Below are 24,892 nucleotides of genomic sequence, written 5' to 3'. Positions count from 1 at the left end.
GTTTGCAACTAGGTGAGTACACAATTTGTGCCCATTTGCATGTTGGCCACCTTGGAATGGACAATAGCACGCTAACAGTGCATGTTCTTCCTCATACCAATACGGGTAAAACAGTGTTTGTACACTATGTGCTTCTGTGGTTTGCTCCAGTTTTCATCTGCCGCAAATCGCATAACCGTCTACCTTCAGTTTGCTCTCCCCCACTGTACTCCTGCTTTGGAAGAAAATGGAAATTTGCTCCGAAAACAGTAATATGGGATCTATCGTGTTCAGGGCCTCAATGAGTATTGACTTCGGGTCTCCCCCATTAACTTCAACATAACATTTTTAACAGTTTTGTGGCAAAGACAAATCGACTCCCAAATGACATACACTTGGATTCTGCTATCTAAAGCCGCTACTGGGGATCTACTCTTCAGTCTTGTCTCCTGAGGGGGGTAATGTCTCTGGTCTGCTTAGGCTGAGTTTGTATCCCGATTAGGATGCATAATCTCCTCTTATTGACAAGACCCCATTGATACTTTTTTTCAGACTTCCGAGTGGCCTTGGAACAAATGACACTGACACAGACAGCGCTAGTCTACTATTTATTAGCAGTCCCTTCTTCTGTAATGTACCCTTCTGTTTCCGGGTATGCTAATCTCACACCATGCTGCTTCTACACCATTGTTCACTCGAATGCCATCTGCTCCTCCCACTTCCTGCTCAGTCTCCTCGGACCGGAAGTAGCGTCTATTGTCCCATCTCAGCTGGGGGTCTAAGATGGCTCTATGACACAGGGCCCAGTACCTCAAAACTACACGGCACTGCACGTTTCTGTCTGCCGTTCAGCTTGGTCCACTTAGGCTGAACACATTCAAATTTACATTCCAGAGCTAGACCACAGGTCAGCAGATAAACTTGCAGATTTATTTATGTTTTGATTTTTTTTTATTGTGCAGACATGGCCCAGGGGCATCATAGCGCTATTCAAGAGTGCAGTTAGCAACAAGCTTCGCAAGAATATTTTTGAGATACAGTACAGGAAAAGTGAAAGAACAGACATTCAAGAGTGTGTGGGTGAGCCTAACTTTAGCCCAAGCGCCTTTCAAAGAGAAGAGTCTTAAGTTTTTTTTAAAGGAGGACAGCAGGTGGTCGTACAGAGGGTTGGAGGAAGGGAGTGCCAGAGTTTTGTGGTGCTTCCCGAGGATGATTGATTCATGTATTGTTCTTGTTTTAAAGTGGGAAGGTCGAAGAGGAGGTAGTGTGCGTTTCTTCAACCCTGTTTTGAAATGAAAAGAACATTTCTAAAGCGCGACTAAAGTTGAACGTGTCAAGGCTCTAAAGCCACACAAAACATAAGCACCAAATAAGGAAAAAAAAGTTAAACAGTCTGCTAAGATGAGAAAAGACAGGATTTTAGATGTTTACAAAGAACAGAGATCTTTTCGGATCCTGTGATATGCAGAGGTAAGGCGTTTCACAGTTTGGCCCCAGCATATGAGAAAGAGCTCCTGCCCCACATGGTTCTGCAAATCTTAGGAACCACCTTCCTTCTACAGGCGGAGCAGTCTATTAGGCACATAGTGCTGAAGAGTTGGCTGAAACAGCTGCGGGCCCATTTGGTGCAGTCCTGAGAAGGCCGTGCATAGCACTTTGAATATCACTCACACCCTGACTTGAAGCCAGTCAAGGGCCCGAAGACCATCAGCTACAGGAAGATGTTTAGAATGCCTAGGACAAGAAGCGACACTACGTTTTGAATAACCTGGAGCTTGTTAAGAGAGGAATTACTGATCTTCAGATAGAGAGCATTACAATAATCCAGATCGGAGGAGACCAAACCCACACCCACCGATTTGCGTAACTGTGGCGGAGTAAACGGAAGACCTTTTTGTCTTTTGATGTAAAAGCAAGTGCTGGTGGTATGATTAACCTGCAGATGGAAGGTCAGAGAGTTGTCAAAAAGGACCCCTCACATTTTTGCCCAACTTGACAGGGGTTAAAGATCACACGATTCCGACCATCAGAGTTCCGACCAGATGGACTGCTGTGCTCCAAAAACCAACACCTCGGTTTTATAGCATTCAATTTCTGAAAATGATCTATCATCCAATTATTAATTCCCCCCATAAGGTTCTGGAACTTCTCTGTCATCAAAGGCACACTGTCTGTTATTGACACAATGATTTGGGTGTCGTCAGCATAGGACAAAACCTGAAAAACAAAGGAATGGACCACAGTTGCCAGGGGTAAAACATAGGGGTTAAAAAGGGTGGGGCTAAGTGAGGAGCCCAGTGGGACCCCACATGGAAGACTAAAAGCCTTAGCCCCAAACTGTCTGCAGATAACAACTTACACCCTATCCACAAGGAAGGAGTGTGGAAGGTTGAGTGCCTTGCCTTCCACACCCAGGTGCCGTAGGTGATAGACTATCTGCTTAGAAGAGACCGTATCAAAAGCTGCGGACAAGTCTAGCATGACCAAAATTGCGACTCTGCTCTGATTAACCAGACCTCTGATACAGACTGCCGTCATCACTAACGCCATCTCTGTGCTTAGGCCACTCCTGAACCCAGTCTGAGATGGATAGAGAATATCATAAGAATCAATAAATGTAGTCAATTCCTGATTATATGTTTCTCCAAAATTTTGGCAGGGGCATAATGAGACTGGATGGAAATGTCTAAAATCCTCAGGTTCAAGGTTAGGTTTCTTCAGCAGAGGGATGACAAAAGCTTCTTTCCAGAGGCTGGGAAAGATACCAGCCTTCAAAATCTTGTTAAAAGTCATAGCCAAATGTCCTGCAACTATATCTGGGGACAGATGCAGCATTTTGGGTGGGACAGGGATCCAGCGGGGAGTCAGATTTAATACCCATCAGGAGTTCTCTAACCTGTGGTACTGTGACAGAACCATAGGACGATAGCACCAGTGAGTGCTTCAGAGAGGAGGGATAGGAGATCATGGATGAGAACTCCTGAACACTGGAGGAATCAAACTGCAAATAAATGTTTAAAATCTTGCCTCTGGAGAAGTTGGCCAGTTCATCACAGAAACCGTGAGAGGTGTTAGAGAACTGTAGGGAGGGCAGATAAGAAATACATTTAACAACTTTAAAAAGCTCACTGGAAGAATATATTTGCAGACAGTTTTTTTCTGTGAAGAAAACGGGTTTGGCCTCAGAGATGGAACGCTTATTGATCAATAACAACACTTTCTGCTTACTCTTCTTCTCAAGGTCCAGATCTAAGCTCCATTTGCGCTCCTGTCTGCAGCATAATTGTCCAAGTTCTAAGGTGCTTTGAGAACCAGGTAGCGGAGGGTGTACTTCTAGAGAACCTCCTTATTTCTAGTGGGGCAATGGTCTCTATGGCTGCCAAGACCCAACTGGCAAAACCCTCTGCAGGTGGGCCCGTGAAAATGCCAGGATGAGAGTAAATAGTTGTTAAAGGAAGCTGCATGTCACTGCAAGAGATCTTACCCCAATTTCTAATGGGTAGGGACAAACTCGGCAAGCGAGAGGTGCCAACCGTGAGTAAAGGGGGGTAACCACAAAGGTCACCACCAGGTGATCAGAACAGCTGGGAGGTATTATATCCCTAATTCTAATTCCATCAAAGTGTGTGAAAATTCCATAAAGAATATGTCCCTCCATGAGAGTAGGGGAGTGAGCTAACTGAGAGAAACCCAGATTGAACATAAACTCTGAGAAAATGATTGAGTCCCAACAAGTAAAGTCCTCTAAATGAAAGCCGAAATCCCCAAGGGCAGTCAAATTAGAATGAGCTAGAAAAGGTTCTAAAAGGTGATTCCAACATAATAAGAAGCTAGTGCACGAGCCTGAAGGGCGATTAACCAAGAGTCCTGAAAAAGTAAAACTTGCAAGGATTTTAATTTTAAAAGACGCCACTTAGCATTTCCCATGCGTCTGGATAACTAAAGGCTCAAGTATACAGTTAAAGGAATCCTTAAAAATAATGGCCACGGCCCCATTCGTCCTGGAGAGGCAGTCCAGTCTAGCAATTAAAAACCCCAGATGGAACCGCCTCCACAAGGTCTGGTACAGACTATTCTCTCGCCCATGTCTCCGTGACAAAAAGACAGTCTAATCTCAAGGACTGAACAAGATCCATAACTCCACATATATGTTTAATTAGAGACTGCGCATTAATTAAGGCGCGTACAACCGTACTAAATAAGCCTCGAGCCTCAATACTAGTGTTGCCCTTAGTGAGAGTCCAGTGGGGCCTAAGACCTGTGGGTTTAATTTGAAAAGAACAACAAGGGCAGAATATCTCTGTCAGACAATCCCCATTGAAAAGATGACATCCTGTTGACTTACCTCGAGGTCAAAGCTCGAGCAGTTGTGCTCTCAAATACAATAAAGAGGAGCAGGCCTCCAACAGAAGCATCCCTGGCACACCAGCAGCGTGTTTGCTGCGCAGACTTGCTGCCATGTTCTGCTTCGTAGTGGGCTTACTTGGAAATAAAATGAGCATACTAAAATAACAGTGAGAAAAGAAAACATAAACCAAATATAAAACCATCTCAAATGAGTTACGACTAAGATGGCGCTCGTACAATGAAGGCAAGTGTGGTGAGGGGTATTGCGGGGATAAGGGACAGCCACGACCAGGGGTTGGGGCATGTATGGGGAGAGACCACACAGCACTTGGGACACACTTGGTGGTATAGTACGAGTAGACTACCACGAGCGGAAATCGCCCCTTTATTTATTACCTCCCGTCCACGCCCGGCCGGGAGGGTGAATGTGCAAAATTGTATGGTAGTGGTCGACTGGCTCACTACATCCCTCCTAACCTTTAATTCCAAACGACCAAAACAAAACACAAAGGGTACTGCCCCCCACATCAGTGGCTACATTCACAGTTCCCTGTGCGAGCATACAAAGTCTCTCAGGGCCAGATGTAGGTAAATTCAATTTTGAGAGTCCTTAATAGTGATTTTTACCGAATCGCTATTAAAGACTCGCAAAATTGAATGTAGGTAGGAATCGCAAAAATATTTGCGATTCCTTATTATTCCTTAATTGCAAATCGGAAATTGAGATTCGCTGTCAAGGAATCCCATCCCATTCATTCCTATGGGCCACGAGGCCCATAGGAATGAATAGGATTTGTGCCCGCAAGTCACCAAGAGGCACTCACAAATTGCAGGCGCAATTTCAAGGGTGCAAGGGTTCCAAAAGGACACCCTGTTGCACCCCTGAAATGTGCATGTGTGCACATGTGGCACACATACATGCCCTAAGGGCATCTATGTGCGCCACATGGCACTTTGTAAAAAGCCCAAAACTGCTTTTTAAAATGAAATCGCAAAATACCACCAATTTGAAGTTGGTGGTATTTTGCGATTCCTTAAGGCAAAATCGCAATTTGTAATGCCTACCAGCACAGCATTTAGGGAATCGAAAATTGTGATTCTCCAAATGCTTGCGCAAATTAAGGAATCGCAATTTTGCGATTCCTTATTTTAAAAGTAGGTTTAAACTTACCTACATTGCAAGCAGACAAATAGCTATCGCAAACCCTGAAATTCTGTGAATGTCAGCGTTTGAGCTCGCTATTTGGCTTCCTACATCTGGCCCTCAGTCTCTGACTCGGCGTTGGATTTTCTCGTAGCCGGTACGGATATCCCCTCGGCAATTCTTCCAGCACCTCTCCTTCAGCGTGGCTCATGTCTCCCTCCGACATCCCTTCTCCTACTTCCTCCGCGAGGGCAGGTTCCATTTCAGTTTCAATATTCACCTCTGTGGTTCCGATGCCACCAGCATCTCCGGGCAACTCCTGCGGCGATGCTGGGGGCTCTCGTTCTCTTGTCTCATCTGTCGGCCAGACTTTTTTGAACCACAACACATTCCTCGCTACTTGTCTCCTACCATTTCTGGCCGTGATCAGAGTCCCTTGTACCCCAACCACAGTCCATACATCCCTCTCAAACGGTGTTTTGAATTTAGACCCTTGCTGGCGGCTTTTTATCACCACTCGATCTCCAATCTCCAAGTGCACCTTCTTCGCCCTCCTGTCACGGTTTGCTCGCTTGTTATTTATCCTTCGCTTATCCCGTGCCGCTGCTACGTCTAGCACCCCGGCACACACTTGCTTCTAACTAACACCACGTCCCGCACTGCTCGGCGCATCATGAGTTCACTTGGGGAGCAATTGGTGGTGCCGTGAGGAGTTTGTCGATAAGCCCGCAGAAATTGATGCAAACACCCTTCCAATTCCACTTGCTGGTCAACACCAATCCTCAACGCCTTATTCAGGGTGCGCATGAAGTCTCCATTTGCCTGAGGCCATTGAGGAGTCACCTTCCTGTGTCGGATGTTGCATTTGTGCATAAACTCTCTGAACTCCTCACCCTGAAATGGAGGTCCATTGTCTGTTTTGATCTCGTGAGGAATCCCCAGCTTGGCAAATGTCTTCTCTAGCACTGGCCTGGCATGTTCGAATGCCGTTGAACGCACAAAGTCCACCACCGGAAACTTGGAAAATTGGTCAATTAGCACCAATGTGGCACGCCCATACGGGAACGTTCTGAAGTCCATGCTGACCACCATCCAGGGTCCAGCACTAGCCTCTTCCATTATGATCGGATGTACGGGGGGTTCACTCCCAGTTATGAGACATGAATGGCAGCTCGTCACAATGTCTTCAACCATCTGGTCCACCCCAGGGAACCACACCTTGGCTCTGATCCGGGGTTTGGTTTTGGCGAACTCGTCCGTTGTTCTCCACAGAACTTTTGGCACTACTATGAGCGACCCCCGGAGCACCAAACCTTCCTCATTTTCACTCAGCTTGTGTCGGCAGTGCCATCATCCTGTTCTGTTCTTCTTTTCCTCATCAGTCAGCCTGCGGACCCCATCCAGAACATTTCTTCAATTGTACCCCCGTAGGCTTCTTTAACCTGCGTCAGGCATCCATCTTTTCGGGTAGCTTCCACCAACTCCTCCATTGAAAGCGCCCACGGGAAGGCCAGTTCCGCGAGGAGCTGTACATAGTGTTTCCCCCCTTCATCCAAATTCCTTCTGCTCACCAGGACCAGCAGCCACCGGATGTCTCGATAGGTAGTCAGCCGGATTGTTGGCTCCGGGGTGGTACTGCACCTCAAAGTCATATTGCTGAAGCTGCACCGCCTATCTCTCAATGTGCGGTGGCCCATTTCTCGCCAATCCACTAAACAGAGGTACTAGTGGCTTGTGGTCAGTTATGACTTTGAATTGGTGTCTACAAAGATATATGTCAAAATGCTTGCAGGCCCACCGGAAGGCCAGTGCCACTCGCTCTACCTGAGCGTAACGCGTTTCGACACCCGTTAGCGCTCTGCTTGCATATGCGATAGGCACCCACTCACGTCGGTCCGTTTCTTGGAGCAGCACCGCCCCAACCCCACCAGGCTGGCGTCTATGATCAGTTCAGTTGGACTCCATGGTTTGAAGTAAGCAACCGTGGCCCCTTGTAGAAGGGAATTCTTTACATCTTGAAATGCCTGGGCGGTCATGCTGGTCCACTTCCACTTGGTATCTTTCTTCGTCAGAGCCCTAAGGGGCTCCGCAAGAGTTGCCAAACGGGGAATGAACCGACCACAGTAGTTCGCCATTTCTAGGAAACTTCTCATCTCCATGGGGTTCTGGGGAACTGCAGCCGTTCTTATCGCTTCAACCTTCGCAGGGTCCAGATGTAACCCCTCCTTCGAGAATCTGTAGCCAAAAAACTCGACCTCTGTGGCGTAGAACTGGCACTTCTCCTTGTGCAGAGTGAGGCCTCGTTCTCCCAGTGTCATGAGTGTTGCCCTCAATCTGTCACGGTGTTCCTCCAAGGTCTGTGAGTAAATTAGCACATCATCACTGACATTCATGACGTCGGCCAGCCCCGACAGAGCCTCCCTTATTGCATCCTGGAAGACTTCGGCTGCCGAGGATACACCAAACTCAGTCTCTTGAACCTCCGCAGCCCTACATGGGTGGAGAAGTTGGCGATGTAGCGACTGGCTTCGTCCAACATCAGCTGATGGTAGCTAGAGTTCAGATCCACTTTTGAAAACCACCGTGCCCCATTGATGTCTGCAATGATTTCATCGATTGTAGGTGTAATGTGCCTCTTCCTTTTGATTGCTTTGTTGGGGAGCCTTATATCCACACACAGACGGATCGCCCCCGGCTGCTTGGGTGTGGGCGCTAACACTAATGGCGACACCCACCCATCCACCTTCTCGATGACACCGGCTTTTTAAAGCTTGTCTAGTTCCACTTCCACCAACAGACGCAGATAGAATGGCACCCGCCTATGACGAAGCGCCACTGGCCGGACAGTTTTGTCAATGTGCAGCTTCACTTCTACTCCCCTCAGGCAGCCTAAGCCCTCGAATAGTGCTGGGAACTCCTCCATGATGTCCTCGGCATGCGATTAATGAACTTGGCGCGCAAACATCACGAGCCCCAGGTCCTCTGCTGAGTGGCAATCGAGCAGGGTTCCCGTGCTGTCTTTACATGGAACTTTTGTCCGTGCCGCTATGTCACCATGTTTGACTTCCACCTCTATCACTCCCTGCAGAGTAATTGGCGTGTCGCCGCCATATGTGAATATTCGCGCTTTCGTGGGCATCAAAGACGGGGCTGGACCGAACTGCCGGTAGTGGGCTACGTCTAGGATGTTTACAGACGCCCCTGTGTCTATAAGCGCCATCATGGGGGTGTTGCCCACCGTAATCTGGCACATCGGAGGCGGTTGTTTTTTCTCCTCCCCGTGAATGAGACGACCCATATCTCTTCATCAGCCAGCGCTTGGAATCGTTGGCAGATGGCATCCAACTCACCAGTCAGTCCACCCGCCTCCGTTACGTGCTTGACTCTGTCCGGTCGCTGCCCACGACCACCCCCTGTCGCTGGCGACTTTAGGCTCATACAGACTTTGGCAAAGTGACCCATCTTTCCACACTTCATGCACACTTTTCCGTTTGCTGGACATCCTCTGGGCGAGTGCTTCTCCGACCCGCAGTTACCGCATCCTCTTCTGTTGTGTTGGCCACCCGGTGCCCCCTTTCCTTGACCGTAGCCTCTTTGTATCGCCTCAACTTGTTCCTCCTTGACCGCTGTCTGACTCGCTGAGGCGGCGTCCGCTGGCTTGCACGCTAGCGCTACTTCCATTTCCCCTGCCCTGGCGTCCCCCAGTTCATGCGACCTTCCTAGTATGAGTATCTCGTCCACGGAGAGGGGGGCGTGGCTAGCTGGCCAACATGGCGGATGCGGATTCCTAATGCTCCGGCCAATATTCCCTATTATCTGGCACAACTATCCTACCTGTGCACCATCCACGTTGGTAGTACATGGCATCCAATGGAGGAAGAGCTGCTGCAGCCAGACGGTGCCCTTTTGAGCTACCTCCATCGCCGTAGCAGCGGCTGCAGGAAAGAGGCCTAGCGCGGCTCCCACGTGGTGAGGCTGCGCCGTGGCGGCCTCTGGAGGACCGTGGCTGATCATGCCGAGACTGCCGCTGTGCTACTACCCCGCCGGCGAAAAGGGTGCGCAGGGCTTGCCCCGTGACTTCGGACACTGCGGGAGAGGCAGACGTCACTGCGCCGCTGCTGTCGGCAGTGAACCACCCAGCGGAGGCCGCCTGAGACCCGGAGGCGTGGTGCTGTGAGACCTGTGGGCCACTGGGCTGCTGCAGACCCGAGCATGGTGGAGGTGTATCTGATGAGAGGCGTGCGGAGCGGGGGCTGCCCTTATGGTACTGGCCGGGGGGCGCTGACGGACTCACCGGGAGGAAGCGGGGCATGAGTCGAGGCCGTCCTGCCCCGTGGACCCCCCATGGCGCGCAGAGTGGTGGCTTCAGCAGTGGCAGACCGGGAGTGGAGGCCCGCTGGGGAGACTGCAGATGGCGCGCCAGGGCACCTGCAACGAGTGGCTCCCCTGAAGATCCTGTCCTCGACATCAGCTGGGCCCTGGAGGGGAGGCGCCTGGCGGAAGCCGCTTCCGAGGCCATCGTGGTGAGAGACGCACTCTAGGACCTGGGCGTAGCTGTGAGGAGCGGCCTTGTTGGTGCTGCCTCCGCACCTGAGCCGTGTTTCCTGGACGCCGGCGGAGCGCTGCTGCGGAGCGTGGGAGGGATTGCTGGGCCACACCGGAGTCTGCTGTTGACCCTCTCTCTGATGAGCTGACACTCGCCGTCTGTGCAGTGTGGGCGGTCGGCCTGCGGCGGGCATGCCAACGTTAGCTGCACTGATTCCCTGGCCTTGCTCTGCGCCCCAGAGGCATACTTTGGAGGTTGTTGCTCCGCTTGTGGTGGGAGGCCCGGCGTGCATCATCATAGTGACCAGGCGGCTGCCTTGAGCAAACCACTACCCTCGGAGTGCGGCCCGCACCGGGCCCTCAGACTAGAAGCATATAGACTTACTGTCGACCCGCACGGGCCGCCCCCTCGCGGTCCGCGGTGGGCGCGGGTCCGTGGGTGCACGGTTGCGGCCTGCACGCTGTTTCTGTGGGAGGGGCACGGCTAGCGAACTGGAGGCCCCCGCGGCCTATGGCTGACACACGCTGCTGTGAAGGAGGCGAGCGTTCTGCCACTATCCTACCAGACAGAGGACCCCCGCGGGTGTTGTCCTGCTGCCAGGGGCTGCGGCGACCCGCCACGGGTGGGAGACCAGTCCACCAAACAGACGTGAACCTGGTGCGTTGGCGGCCTCCCCTGTTGGGGTTGCACTCAAGGCCTCCCCCGGACACTTCCTCTGAGAAACACATGCCTAGCAGTCAACCGGCCTCTTTCCTGGGCTGCTGGCGCGTTTGCACCGTCCGTACACTTGTTCCCCTGGACACTGGCTGCGAATGCCCACGGCACAACAACTGGTGATGCGCCCTATGCATGCCAAGATGCAGCGGGGGCCGCTGCGCACAAGCTCTCTCGACCCCGCGCACCTGAGAGGTGAGAGCGAAGCAGAGCTGACGACCACAGCGCTCGCAGCCAAAATGGACTCTGTCCTTGCAGCAGTGGAAAAAATAGGGGCCGCCTTAGACCACACCAGGACATCCCTGGAAAACCGGATTGACAAAGTCACCTCTGACTTCACGCTCCTGCATGCAGATCATCGCAAAGTAGCGGACACAGATACCACCCAAGAGCAAACGCTCAAGGAACTGCAATCGGTCACTCACAGCCATGCCGCTGCCCTGCAGGATATGTTGGATCGCATACATGCCCTGGAGGACAGAGCAGAGGACGCGGAAAGGGCGCTCTCGCCGCAACAATGTCCGTGTTGTGGGACTGCCGGAAGGCGAGGAGGCGGTGGAAAGAGCCCACCGGGTACCCACACAGAAGCCCCGACTGGGAGCCAGACCGCGCCTATTCCTGTTCAAGCTCGTCAACTATAGGGACAAGGATGCGGTGCTACGAGAGGTCCGGAAGATGGACGGCCTTACTGTGGGTGGCAGCCAGGTCATGTTCATTTGGAATCCTACACACAACACACGGTGGTGGTGAGCGGCTCCTCATCACCGTCAACTGAAATTTCTGATGACCTTTGCTTGCCGGAGGTCACCCCGCAGACTGTAGATGGTATCCTGGACTGAGAACACGACCATGCTGCACTATGCGGTGCACCGCTCACGCAAGTAGCTTGCTGTTTGTTACTATGGCTCTGCTCATGGCCCATGCGGGGCGGGGGGGGGGGTTGGCAGTGTCATTGCTTGTATGTGCCTGACGGGTGCTGTCAGGGAACCACCCAGCTTATAGCCAGACGCCCCTTGTGCCCCTTCACGAACAACTAGTCTGCGCGTGACAGTCTCTAGCCCCACGCCAGCACCTCATTAACCCCACAAGACACTTTGGCGACACTCTTCGGTGGCGCACCGCGTAAATGCGTGGAAATGGGGGGACAGCCACTGCAGACCGTTACCTGCACACACGCCCCTCCGAGTCACAACCTGACCTAGTTTCTACCCACGCAACGTTGCGTAAGTTTGGACGGACACACACGCAAAGTTCGCCCCAGCCATTATGTTTTTCATTGTTCATACACTGTTCTTGTTACCTCAGACCGGTGCCTACACACCTCGCCGAATCCCAAGCTCACTAGGACACACCCCACCCCCGGCTTCCCCAATGACCACCCACACTAGTAATGGCGAGAGTTAACATACTCACTTGGAACATACGTGGCATGCATACCCCCACACGGTGATACTCCATCTTTGCCTATCTCCAGAGACACTCAGTCTGAATTGCCCTCCTACAAGAAACGCACATTACACAGCCGGAATTAGACAGACTGCGGAAGCGTTGGAGAGGGCGGGTGTACAGTACGGTATATTCGGCTCATGCCAGGGGCACCCTCGTCTGGGTTAGAGCGGGTGTCCCGTTCGTTGATACGGACGTGGTCATATACCCCAACGGCAGGTACACCCTGGTACGCATTACACTTAATGGTCAACCCCTATTGTTGGCTTCGATCTATGCTCTGAATGTGGACCAGTTACCATTCCTCACACTACTGTCGCTGGCGCTAACCCCTTATGCTGGGCTCCCCTGGTTGATGGGAGGAGACTTCGATTCCGTGCTTGCATATCGATAGATCCTACCACCCCTTCACAAAACGTCAGCCATCTCCACTGCGCTGGCGCTCAAGGAATGGCTCTCACACTGGGCGATACTAGATATCTGGCGGACCCTTCACCCCACTGACCGTATTTATTCCCACTATTCAATGACGCACGAGCTACATGTGCGATTAGATAGAGTGGTAGGGTCCCAATCTTTGCTGCCGCTGGTTGTAAAATCAGAGTACCTGGGGCGGAAGCATTCCAATCACAACCCCCTGTGGTTACAGCTCAGCTGGGATGCCGATCAGCCTCCCATACCCACGTGGCGGCTCCAACCCACTGCGCTGGAGGACCCCAAATTCCGCTCCTCGCTAGGGACGGCTATCCTTACATATTTTGATCTCAACAAAGGCACAGCGAGTAATGCGTTAGTGAAGTGGGATGCCCTCAATCAACACTTAGGGGTCTCTGCTTGGGGGCCACATGGAACATACGAAAACAACTAGCGCAATCACTCACCCACCTTGAATCCCAACTGCTACAGCATGAACGTGAGGGGGAGGAAGGTGGCAGGCATGCGGACCATTTGGTAGACCTTCGGGCACAGCACGCGGCGCTTCTGGAGCGCTTGAGGTGTCATAACTACGTGGCACACACAGCCCGCACACACGCCACGGCGGATAGAGCAGGCCGCCTGCTCGCCGGGCTCTTAAATCGAGAGAATACCCGCGCTCCGATTGCAGCTATGCACACACCGGAGGGGGACCTAGTACATACGCAAAGGGAGATCCACAGGGTTATAGCAGACCACTATACACAGCTGTATCGGTCTAGAGTTTGTTGCTCGGGCCAGAACCTGGAGAGGTTCTTTGAGCAGGCGACGTGATCTCCTCCATGGCATCTGGGAAGACGCCGGGTCCGGATAGACTACCCACCGAATTCTACAAGGCCTACCGGGAGTATCTCGTGCCGTGCCTACACACGCTATATGTAACGGCACTTGAGAACGGCATGTTACCTCCTTCGATGCGCGAGGCCTACCTAGTGTCGTTGCCCAAACCAGACCGAGACCCCACAGACCTGGGATCCTATAGGCCGCTAGCGCTCCTCAACGTCGACTGTAAGATCCCTGCCAAAGTGCTGGCGGCCCGTCTGGCACCAGTGGTCTCTGACCTGGTCCACAGGGATCAAAACGGCTTCGTACCCAAGCGAAGCACGTCGCTGAACCTGAGGAGGTTTTTCAGGGTGGCCACGGGCAGTCTGCGGGAGTGGCCACGAGCAGGTTGCTTAATGTTGGACCTGGAAAAGTCATTTGATTGCATAGATTGGCGTTACCTCTCGGCATTGCTGATGCGCTACGATCTGGGACTGGGCTTTCTGCAGATGGTGGGCCTCTTATACAAGGGCCCCACGGTTAGGGTGTGGCTGGGCCCGTACATCTCGGGCACCATACCGATCTGCAGGGGCACCAGGCAGGGGTGCCCGCTCTTGCCGCTCCTGTTCGCCTTGGCAATGGAGCCCCTGGCGGCGGCCTTGCACGCAACGCTGGGAGATGGCATACCACTAGGGGATGCAGTACACCAAGTGTCGCTATACGCTGACGACCTGTTGGTATATGTGCGAGACATAGAGGATATTCCAGCCCAGTTGGCCCACACTTTACAAGACTTCGCCGCCATCTCGGTTCTTCGGGTGAACGCCAGTAAGTCCTGTCTTTATGCGTTCGGTGAGGAAAGGCGGGATCCGGGCTATACCCTTAACGGCACGCGGGTACAGTGGAGAGGGAACGCATTTTGATACTTGGGACTATAAATCTACCGTCAGCTGGCAGACCAGTTTGATGGCAACCTAGGCAGGGCCTTCACGGCCATTAAGTCACAGGTGCGCTTCTGGGGTACGTCGCCGTTAACGGTCACTGGTAGAGTAGCGCTATCCAAAATGGTGATTCTCCCGCGGTTACTGTACTATTTTGCTAACTTACTCCTATATGTTCTCGCGTCCTTTTTGCAACTCCTCAGAGATCTCATCTGGGGGAACAGCAGGCACAGGATGTCGCTGGCGAAACTCTATCTCCCCACAGACCAAGGGGGACTGGCCGGGCCTTGCTTCGAACCCTACTACTTAGCCGCTCAGCTGCAGTGGATAGCCCACTGGCTAGCGGATAAGGGTCGGGAGGACACTGCCTCCACACTGCCACCACGTTCTCTAGAGCAGCTGCTCGCGCTGTTCCACCCAGCCACAAAGTCTGCAACGCCGACTCTGCTTCTCCTTGCGGTGGCATATCGATGCTACCGTAGGAGCCTGTTCCTCACTAGAGCCTTGGTCCCCTATGCTCCGGCCATACCATTGGAGGGCTTCCCTAGCGGGACAGGAGCGGTTACCTCACTCGCACTTACACACTGGCGGGACACGGACATACAGAGCTTGGGAGACCTGTACCGTGATGGCGCGCTCATCCCGTACAACTCCCTGGTCGAAGAAGGGGGATTACCACCGAGGCAATTCTTAACCCACCGCTCATTAATTACGACCCTGACCGCTAAATGCCAGCACCTAACCATACAGTATCTCCATGTTGTGGGGTGAGGCAGGCGCCTAATCTGTTGGTTTGCGGCATCACTACGCACACACTCAGCGATCACCCTAGAGCCTCTCCGATGCAAATGGGAACTCGACCAGGGTACTGAAAGGCCCTGTACGCATACCCAGAAACATGAGACTCCGACAGACACCGCTGTTCATTGTGCATAGGGCATACCTCACACCTGGGGCGCTCAATAGGTACTTTCACCGTACAGATGCGATGTGCCCTAGATATGCGGAACCAGGGGTCGATCTGGTGCACATGCTGTGGAGTTGCCACAGACTACACACATACTGGCACACAATTAGCGAGTCATTGCGCGTCAGCACAGGTCGCGAAATACCCTTTGACTGGACTGTCTACCTGCTGCACCACTTCCGTAGAACTCCAGCCACCAAAGTGACATCCCGGTTTCTTGATCTGGGATTTGCAGTCACTAAGCGATTTCTGACCATGAGGTAGAAAGCGCAGGACCAACCACATCCACAGGCATGGAGGCGCACTCTCTCCGCGTGGGCCGGAGCGGAGGGAACTGCCATCTGCCGGGAAGAGACACTGGGGTTGCGGAAGGTGCCAATAGCCACACAGTGGGAGGGCTTGCTCCAGGCACTTCAGCGAACCGGGGCGGCACGCTCAGGGGAACAACCAGAGGAGTCTACAACCAGGGCGGGAGGTGGGGGTCATGCCAGTGTGCGGCCGTAGTGTTCCATGCATGAAGATCCTGAACAGGCACCACGGGTGAACGTAACTAGCGCCATGATTGGGGAGCACCAGCCAGACTGCTGTACAGTGGAGTACGGAGGGGGACGGGAGGGGGGTGGGGATATCCATATCAGTACCGGTCTATTTTGAGGTTGTTGGGTTTTGACTGTTTTACTTACTTGATGCCTGATCCGCAGTCTGCACCGATTCATTTGAAAGACTTTATGCGTTGGACTAATCTCGCTATGCTCTCGCTGCACTGCGGCCTGTCATGTCCATGTAACGAGCCAACCACGGGACTCGTCCGCATCCTGGTGCTAAGACTATCCTATGGACCATTGGAACGTTCTCACTTCATGTACCAGAAATGAGTTTCTATTGTTGATATGTGATCTGATGCATAGTTAATCACAGGAGTGCATTGCCTTTCATGTACATGTAACCTAAAAAAGTCAATAAAAACACAGTTTAAAAAAAATAAATGAGTATCTTGTCCACGGAAATGCCTGGTTGACGTAGGATGAGCTTTCTCAGTTCCGAGGACCTGCAACCCTGTATCAGCTGCATCCTGATCTCCAACTGTTTGTCAATGCCAGTGCACAAGCTTGTGAGCCTCCTCAACCTGGCATAGAACGTATCCATAGATTCCTCTTCTTGCTGCCTCGCCTGTCGCATTTTGAAATGTTCAAAGTCCGGGTTCAGCTGAGGGTCGAAATGGCAATTGAGCGCAGCTACCACCGCAGCGTAATCATCCGCATTCCCCGTGCTCGGTAGATCCTGGAATAACTCGTATAGCTCCTCTCTTCCCATGTGGAGCAAAATAGAGCTCTTGACCGCCCTGTCTATTTACTTGACTGCCTGAAAGTAATTTTCCAACCGCGCGATCCACTTTCTCCACCTTGGCGCTGCGGTGGCAGGATCCGCTAGCTGGCTAAACGGTAACAGTGCGGCCAAATTTGGGCATGACCTCTGTGGCGCTCCACCTCCACTACCTCCAGCTGCATTGCTTCCCGCTTGCACAGACATTTTGTCCCAATTTCAAGTGAATACTTCTTTGTTTTACTTAAAGTGGGTTCCGGTTCCCCCAATGATTGCTGTCCGCCTCATATTTTACGTGAAGCTTTCCTCGCCTGTCCGGACTCTTCCCTTTCACTCCTTAACAACTCCCTCAAACTTGGCATTGTCCCCAACTCCTTTAAAAGCGCTGAAATTGTCCCGATCCTGAAGAAGCCCAACTCTGACCCTCTGGTTCTCAGCAATTATCACTCCATTTCTTTGCTGCCTTACTTAGGAAACATTTTAGAAGCTTATGTAGCAAATTGCCTCAGCTCCTTCATTGAACACTCCCACTTCCTTGACTCTCATCAGGCAGGATTTAGACCTGCACACTCAACAGAGTCAGTTATCCTTGCAGTCATGGATGAACTCATAAGGGGGGCTGACAAGGACCTCACCCAGGCCCTGGTACTCCTGGATTTGTCAGCTGCTTATAACATGGTCGATCATGGTCTCCTGATCGACCGTGTCAGCAATGCCGAGATCCAGGGTCTGGCGTTGAAGTGGATCTCCTCCTTTCTCAGTAACCGATTTCAAGCCGTTCGCCATGACAATTTCTCTTCTAAAAAAAATGAAATTGACCTGTGAGGTGCCCCCGGGGTCTTCCCTTTCGCCCCTTCTTTTTAACTTGTACCTATTACCTTTGATCTGGTCTCTGTGCAAAAGAATGGTCGAAACCTTTAACTATGCTGATGATCTACAGCTGGTGTTTGACATCAATTCTTCCATTTCTTCGGTGTCTCATTCCCAGTCTATCTTGAGTTTTATCAGTGATTGGATGAATGACAATCAACTGAAACTAAATCCTGATAAAACTGCGCTCATTCTTACAGGAGGACCAGCAAACCTGTGGAATCCTAATTTTTGGCCTTCATTGCTGGGTACCCCCCCACTTCCAGCAGGCTCTGTTAAGAGCTTGGGGATTGTGATTAGTAATGATTTGTCCATGAAGACCCATATTGGCTCAGTGGCCTCCGCTTGCTTTTTCCACCTGCGAAGAATTCGGAAGATCCGTAGATTCCTGACCACTGAGGCTTTGACTTTGGTCACTCTAGCTTTGGTAATCTCTCGTATTGATTACGCCAACTCATTATATGTTGGTATCCCAGCATATCAATTACAAAGCTTGCAGGTGGCGCAAAACCAAGCGGCAAGGTTAATCTTCTGTCAGCCTAGGCAACCTCATGTTAAACCTTTGATGAAGAGTTTACACTGGCTTCCGGTGGCTTAACACTGTGCCTTTAAGCTGGGATGTACCATCTTTAAAGCCCTTGCCGGAAATAGCCCAGCATTCATTTCCTCAAGGATCCAGCGCAATATCCCTTCCCGGGAATTGCGTTCTTTCAATCTGAACTTATTGACCACTCCCTCATTTAAACGCAAAAAGCATGGGGAGGCTCAGATTTGCGGTCTTGGCCCCGCGATTCTGGAACTAGCTTCCTGCAGAATTGAGGTCCATGACCCCTTATGCACAGTTTAGGAAACAGCTCAAGACCTGGCTGTTTTCCCAGGCATATGAATAAGCTAACTGTCCCGTCGATGCAGCACCTCCTTTATTCTCAGCGCCATGAAACCGCTTGGTGTACGTGCGCTTAATAAGCACTTTTAACATGAGCTCAACCACGTGCTTCCTCCTCCACCAACTCCTTGGCTTCTCACACTCCTATTGCCCCTTGTTGGTGCCAGTGCTTGTTGGGTGGTTACTCTTATCCTCCCGTCGACGGGGACTCTTCCACTGTAAGTACACCCTCTGTTCGTTCTTGCACTTGCCAGTGCTTGTTGGGGTTAAGTCACCCACCCCTCCACGTGCCACTGGGAGGCCCACTCGCCTGCCTCTTGCACACGCGCTCCACCAGCACACTGTATCACGGTGCGGGGGCTTGCAGCCACCCTGGGCCTCCTGGCACACACGTGCTTCCTCCAGCTGCCGGGGCACGCACACGCGCCCGCGTTATCTCTGCCTCGGCCAGCCCAGCCACTCCTTCCACGGCCGCTGGTGCGCGATTACACATGCGCGCCGCCCGTTCACTCCCACTCACCGCTGCTTCCTCACCTTTCTCCGCCGACACGCGGATCGATCACCGCCAGGACCAGCAGGCCTCCACACTCGACCGGCCGCAAGGAAACGGGAACACGACCACCGCTCCCGCCGGAATCCTGCCTCCACGGGATGCCAGGCACGCTGCAGGTCCAGGCATCCCATCCTCGTCACCAATGTGGTGAGGGGTATTGCGGGGATAAGGGACAGCCACGACCAGGGGCTGGGGCCTGTATGGGGAGAGACCACACAGCACTCGGGACACACTTGGTGGTATAGTACAGGCAGACTACCACGAGCGGAAGTCGCCCCTTTATTCATTGCCTCCCGTCCCCGCCCAGCCGGGAGGGTGAATGTGCAACATTGTATGGTAGTGGTTGACTGGCTCACTACATCAGGCATCTCCAGAAAATCAGTGCATACACCATACAAGGAACTAAACAATGCGCCAGCTTTGCGGGGAATCGTAGGTATAGCAGGGAGAGCCCCAACCCAATAGGGCTGCTCCCCACCCAGTGCAGGACTGTAGTTCAGGCAGGATGTCAAGATGGCAGCGTGGACGCACTGCCATACCGTGTAAATAGCCCAGCTAAAGGGAGCATGGCTAGCCAAGATGAGATGAGCTCGGCAAAACAGGGAGGGAGAATTAAAAAGGCAACCTGGAGTCCAACAACTTCCGCATACTAGCGAAGTCTCTTCTTCGTAGTGGGCTTACTTCGAAATAAAATGAGCAACCTAAAATAACAGTGAGAAAAAAACACATAAATAAAATTTAAAAAAAGTTAACAATGCACCAGTTTAACAGTGAATCGTAGGCATAACGGGGAGAGTCCCAGCCCAACAGGGCTGCTCCCAGGGCACAAGTTCTAAAAAAAGAAGTGGGAGAATTGACCAAGTTAGGCAGTATGCAAGTGACATCATGACGCATGCCATCAAAGCACATTATGTCACGACGCGTGACATTCCATGTGGCATCACAGGAGCTGGCCTCACTGGAAGTGACATCTCAAGAAGTGACATCAGATTCTAAGATCTCACACATATGTTTATCAGGTGCATCATGAGTACATAACAAATGAGATTTGGAGCCACGGTTGTGCCAAAATAGTAGTGCAATCCTTACGCAAAATCTGGGTCTCAAAAAATACATTTTTTAAAAACCCTGCCACAAAGAAATTGACAACAAGGAAAAGCATGGTAAGTAGACGTTCGACTTAACTGGTTGCAAAGTTTGCATTTTAAATTTTTTTATGGGGTTAAGGCATCTGCTGCAGAGGTGCCCAGTAAATCACAGGGAATAATAATAATGATTAGATAACTTTGGAGCTTAACTCATTTGTTGGAGAGATCTGTGTTTTGTGTAGTCCCAAACTTGAATCAAAGTAGTATAGAAGATTAAGTTGCCTCCTGCAGAACATAATCACCCACTGTTCTTGAGGTGGGGGCGTTTGGGGATTGTTGAACCTCTATTTTGTTGCTACCTTCTTCGGGTTTATTATTCATGATATCGCAACACACATGGTGTGCATCTTATACAATGTTGTGAGCATAAATGTACCACTTAATTATGCAATAGCGCTCTGATTCAAAGAGCGACCCTTGACCCTGTCTCCAGGCAGGTCGCCCACCACGCCGCGCAGCTCCACCTGACTGCGCCCGTGTCCAGCTGCCGCTGCTGCTGAGGGAAATCGAGGCCCGCCTCCACCCGCAGGCTACCACCTGCGGCTTATCCCTGGTGGCCAGTGGTAGGCCGTAGGTTTGCTTTCCTGTTCTAGACTTGTATTTTCATTGTATTTTGTATTGTGCCCCATTTGCTTCTGTGACCGTCTTTATTGTATTTGCATTTGGCTTATCTGCTTCTGTGACCATTCTTCCCGCTTGCTATTGTCTGCCACTCTCCCCGCCGCTGCGTCCCCTGCGGCCCCGCCCCCCGCTCGCCCATTCGTCGTTCTAGACTTGTATATTGCATTGTGCCCCTTTTGCTTCTGTGACCGTCTTTTACTGTATTTTGTATTTGGCTTATCTGCTTCTGTAACCGTTTCTCCCATCTTGCTATTATCTGCCACTTTCCCTGCCACTGCATCCCCTGCGTCCCTGCTCGCCCATTCGTCGTTCCCCCCACCCAGCTGCTCCTCCCTCCCACCTCCCTTTCTTATGGCGGCCGCGCCGCTGGAGTGCCGAAGTATCGCCTAAGGCAAGCCCGTCTGCGCCCGTCCGCGCCTGGACCGCGCCCAGCGCTAGAACCGCAGGCCCCGCTAACACCACAATGCCCGACTCCGCTACGATGTCAGCACCCTCCACGCACTCAACCCCGGACGAGAACACACCTGCTACCAGGCCACCCCGAAGCGCACCCAAGGACCCTTCACCTGCCTGAACTGCAGCTTCACCAGCATCTGGCCCACCAAACCGCCTACCAAAGAACCCTCAGATGCATCCTCCTCAACACCCGCTCTGCCCGCAAACACACCATCGAATTCTGGGACCTTCTCGACTCTACCTCCCCAGACGTCGCCTTCCTGACGGAGACCTGGCTGAACCCCACCTCAGCTCCCGACATCGCCATAGCCATCCCGGAAGGCTACAAGATCACCCGCAGGGACCATACCAACGGCGTTGGAGGAGGAATCGCCATCATCCACAGGAACACCCTCAGAGTCTCGACCAACACAGACGACACCCTCAGCACCGCGGAACCCCTGCTCCCGTTCCCGGCGAAGGTCACCGAGAAAATCATCAACAAACAACTGACCCGCTACCTCGAGGAGAACAACATCCTGGACCCGTCCCAGTCCGGGTTCCGCAGCAACCACAGCACCGAAACCGCCCTCATTGCCGCCACCGATGACATCAGGACCCTGCTTGACAACGGAGAAACAGCAGCCCTCATCCTCCTGGACCTGTCAGCCGCCTTCGACACGGTCTGCCACCGCACACTACGAACACGCCTACACGACGCCGGGATCCAAGAGAAGGCCCTGGATTGGACCACATCCTTCCTCTCCGGCAGAACTCAGAGTGTCCGCCTCCCCCGCTTCCGCTCCAATGCCACCAACATCATCTGCAGCGTACCCCAGGGCTCTTCTCTCAGCCCGACGCTGTTCAACATCTACATGGCACCCCTCGCCCACGTCGCTCGACAGCACAACCTCAACTCATCTCCTACGCCGACCACACCCAGCTGATCCTCTCCCTCACCAAAGACCCTCACACCGCCAAAACCAACCTCCACGAAGGAATGAAGGCCATCGCCGAATGGATGAGGAACAGCCGACTAAAACTGAACTCGGACAAGAGGAGGTCCTCATCCTCGGCTCCACCCCTTCAGCCTGGGACAACTCCTGGTGGCCGACAACACTAGGAAAAGCCCTGACACCCACCGACCACGCATGCAACCTCTCCATGACCAAGCAGGTCAACGCCGTCTCCTCATCTTGCTTCAATACCCTCCGAATGCTCTGCAGGATCTTCAAGTGGATCCCCACCGAAATTAGAAGAACAGTCACCCAGGCCCTCGTCACCAGCAGGATGGACTACAGAAACGCCATCTATGCAGGAACGTCGGCCAAGCTCCTGAGATGACTGCAACGCATCCAGAACGCCTCGGCACGTCTGATCCTTAACATCCCCCGCCGCAGCCACATCATACCCCACCTGACAGACCTGCACTGGCTCCCCGTCGACAAGAGGATAACCTTCAAGCTCCTCATCCACGCACACAAAGCTGTCCACAACACCGGCCCCGCATCCCTCAACAGACGACTCAGCTTCTACACCCCCACCCGCCAGCTCTGCTCCACCGGCCTCGCCCTTGCCACAGTCCCCCGCATCCGAAGAACGACCGTCGGTGGCAGATCCTTCTCCCACCTCACCGCCAAGACATGAAACACCCTCCCCACCAACCTACGGCAGACCCTAGACCTGCAGGCCTTCAGAAGACTCCTCAAGACCTGGCTCTTCGATCAGTAGCAGCACCCCCCCGCCCCCGGCGCCATGAGACCCTCACGGGTATGTAGTGCGCTTCATAAGTGTCTTGATTGATTGATTGATTGATTGATATGTGTATGTTATAACATGTGCCAACTGAAAATGCAATAAAATATGTTACAAAATAAAATTGTCTCCTGCAAAGCACATCATGTAACATGCAGATCACAGATTTTTATCTTATGTAGATAGGTAAGCCGATTACTGCTTTGAACAGAGATACTTTTGTTACCTGCAGTTTTTAAATTGTAATCCTTCTAGTAGACCACAATGAGATATGAAGGGTATTTCACTCCTACACCTTGTAACCCTGTCTCATGTAACACTTCTCGTTCATTAATTTACACACTTACATGATTCATTTGGAATGGATAATGTGTATGTTATGTAAAGCGCTCTAACACTCTGCATTGGGATGAGTAGCGCTATAAAAAAATAGTTCTATTTAAATTGTTATTTGTTTAAATACTGGGACAGACCAACCCATCTGACATTCTTACAGTGCATGCACTTCTATACAACAAAGTAAAAAGCATGCATCTCTTAAGTACCTGTAAAAAGATAACAAGCAGTGTGCTTTTGTTTCCTCGCCGGTGCATTTGCATTTGTGAGGTTCCAGGACGCCTCCAGCCCGATACTCGATCAAAAAGAGACCTGATGGCCCCTTAACGTCTGTCTTGATCTGTGTCCAGCAGGAGGTGAAAAAAAGCCCCCTCCCGCCGGCACGTTGCTGCTGGGAATGGAAAGCAGACAACGTGCAGGAGCTGCTGAACATGTCCCAGTGTCTCAAAATTACACTGGGACAAGTTCAACATATTTCTCTGGGGCCCAACTTCTTTGCAGGGTGGACAGCGTCCACCCTGTGAAAATAGTGGGTGGACGCCATGTACCCGTGTGTACCACGCCATGTACCCGTGTGTACCCCAACTCGTGCCCTGGCTGCTCCCCAGCAGTGCAGGACTCAAGTTCAGGTAAGATGTCCCAGATGGCTGCACAGACACGCTGTTGTGCAGTGTAAATAGCCCAGCCTCTAAACGGGGCGTGGCTAGCCAAGATGCACTACCTAAAACAGGGAGGGAGCAATAAAAAGGCAACCTGGAGCCCTGGAGAATAGTTTCTGCCTGAAATAAAAAATAATTTGAGGTAGGTAGATGGGGAAGAGGGGTTTAGGGCCTTGTGTGGGTGATGGCAGTTTTAATTTGAGCTCTCGCCTCAATAGGAAGCCTCTGGAAGAACTGCAGGATAGGTGTGATGTATTCCAATTTCTTGTGACCAGTAACAAAGTGGGCCATAGAATGTAGAACTGTTCTGAGTGGAGTTAAGTGTCCTTGAAAGGAGTGAGTTCCCACAGTATAGTCTGGATAGAAGCAACAACTAATTTTAAGTTCTATTTCGGAATGAGCTGCTTGATCCCAAAGAACAGCCTTAGGTGGACCTTGACTCTCTTGGCCATGACCTTGATTTGACTCTGGATATTGAGACGATTGTCGAGGATGAAGCCAAGAGACTTGGCGCTCTGCACAATGGTGGGTTGGCACTTAAGGGAACAGAAGGATTCTATTCATTCGTGTGCACATAGGTTGGATTTTTTTGAAGGATTATGAAGGAATTCTGTTTTCCCAGGGTTAAGTTTAAGGTTTTGAGTTTGCATCCATGTTTGAATTTTGCCAAGGTGTTGGACAAAGCGTAATGTCGTTTGGGGATGAGACCTTCAGAAAGATCTGGGTCTCGTCAGCATACAGCGGAAAGAGGATCCCAGAAATCCCAAAGGTCTTATAAAGTGGTATAGACACAGCAACAAGATTTTTCCTCCAAGGAATCAAGGCATCCAGTTAAAATAGCAATCTATTCAAAAACATTATAGGGAAAAATATTTGCACGTTATTGTGTAGTTATCTGACATTGTTGAGCAACTTCTCTCTGTCAACAGTTTTCAAAATATTTATCAAACCGTTTTCAAAATATCCACTGTACTTTAGACCTGAAT

General features: G+C 51.7%; 1 protein-coding gene across 2 annotated transcripts in view; it reads right to left on the bottom strand.

The window, feature by feature from the left end:
• The window catches only part of LOC146857208 (interferon alpha-inducible protein 6-like), a 130,949-nt gene that overhangs the window by 39,283 nt on the left and 66,774 nt on the right, over positions 1-24,892 (bottom strand). The gene's annotated exons all lie outside the window — the stretch shown is intronic.

Source organism: Triturus cristatus, chromosome 3_2 (genome assembly GCF_964204655.1).
Source record: "Triturus cristatus chromosome 3_2, aTriCri1.1, whole genome shotgun sequence".
Lineage (NCBI taxonomy): Eukaryota > Metazoa > Chordata > Amphibia > Caudata > Salamandridae > Triturus > Triturus cristatus.
The sequence above is the reverse complement of the archived record's forward strand: the minus strand, read 5'-3'. Positions and strand labels throughout refer to the sequence as shown.